The sequence below is a fragment of the Octodon degus genome, unplaced genomic scaffold, assembly GCF_000260255.1.
Source record: "Octodon degus isolate 3935 unplaced genomic scaffold, OctDeg1.0 scaffold00211, whole genome shotgun sequence".
Taxonomy (NCBI): Eukaryota; Metazoa; Chordata; class Mammalia; order Rodentia; family Octodontidae; genus Octodon; species Octodon degus.
The window spans coordinates 4,063,369-4,065,205 of record NW_004524787.1 but is presented as its reverse complement, the minus strand read 5'-3'; positions in this window follow the sequence as shown (position 1 = coordinate 4,065,205).

The window sequence follows — 1,837 nt, the reverse complement described above, 5'->3', positions numbered from 1 at the left end:
CTGAAAAACAATCCACCTACAGAAAATAGTCTCCTAATTCAAAACCTTCCAGAAGCTTGGAGCTTCTACTTCATATAGCTATAGTCATTTGTTTCAAGAACCGTCAAAGACCTAACTCACAAGATAAACATTTTAGACGTATCATTTATGGAAATAATGATGCTGATCAAGTAGCAAAGCAGGAATCCACTAATGTTCTCTATACCTTGATTCCTCTTCCAGCTTATACCTTCTTGTATGCCAAGTAATACCTCTACTCAGAGAATGGGTGTACAGCAAGAAAAAGAATGGTGGTTTCTCAGTGAAATATTGATATTTCCTGAAAGTTTGCAAAATAAATTCATCTTTCTATGCCCAGTGCCATGCCGGATCATTCCCTCTGCTTCAATTCCTACAGATTCACACACATCTCACCCTAGTTTTACTTTTTTATTATTGCATTCTTTCTTCAAATACACTTTTATTAATTGACTGTCAATGAAAATTTATTACACTATGAATTCTAATAAAGTTTCAGCCAGGCAATGTGAATTTGGGAGAATAAGAAAGAAGAGAGAAGTACTTATATATAGTGAGAACAATGACCACACTATCTTCAAAGTGGTTATGGAAAAAGATTGTTGTAGTAGAAAAGACAAATGATGACCCAAACCATCCAGTAAGTCACTGTGTCTTCCTAAAATCCTGTGCATCCCAGCCCTGATCACTGTGCAAAAAAAGCACTTCCTGGCTGTGTCTACTACTATTCCTCACAGTCAGGTGTACAGTCCCTCACCTGTTTTCTTATCTCCCCAGTCACACTGACTGAGTAGAGTCACTGTTACTCCAAGTTTTAGGGCCTCCTTGCAAAAGATAATTACACAATGCTCCATATAACAAACCATAAAGCCCAACAACAACCTCAGACATCCTTTTTTCTCTACCCATAAAGTTCAGGAGTCCACACACACACACACACACACACATAGAGTAGTAAATTGACTTTACTCACCTCCTCTAGAAAAAAAAGATAACACCTTGTTCTGTTGACATTTTCTCAGGATGAATAAAGATCTTTCCTATGAAAAAAATGGTCCTCCATAGCAGTACATATTCTACTAACTAAAAAAATTCCTTGAATCAGACTACCTAATTCCATTTAAACCAAAAGTGGACCTGAATTTACCTCACAGTTAACTCAACAGGTGCCTTCCTGCTTAAGTATAATCTGGAAATTTCACATCCCAAATTGACCCTGGTTCTCAGTTAAGGTCAAAAAGGTTAATCTCATTCTTCAACAAAGCCTAACCAAGTTTTCCCTCCAGGTCCACTTAAACTAGACAAAACTCCTACTCTTAACCCTTGTCAAACTCATGTCTCTTCTGAAGACCTCCTATGCTCAACCAATTTGATATGGCATATAGAAGTACTCTTATTTCTTTTACACTGTTTACCTCCAATTCAAACCTACCCTTTTTTCTTTCAAATTCCTTACATAACACCCTTAAGTGTTTTACTTGGAAATATGCTGCACCTTGGTTTTCTATACAAAGAAGATGTGCATCTCAAGGGAAAGGAATCCTATGAGATCTAATTTGGGCAGAAGGCAGTCTGAAGTATCTAGAAAGTAAATGTCAGATTGCCTCAAATTTGTGCCATACATGGAAGGAGGACCAAAATTGCACCTACCCAGTCTCAAGGTTGTAAGGACAAGGGTGAGGGTATCTAGACTGTTGGGTACATATAAAACACCCAACCCATCTTAGGGTTTAAAGCCAAAAACCAAACATTTGCTGCTCAGCCAAGAGGCCTCTGTCGTATTACAAACATTTTCACCCCAGTCCTCCTTGATAGGTGC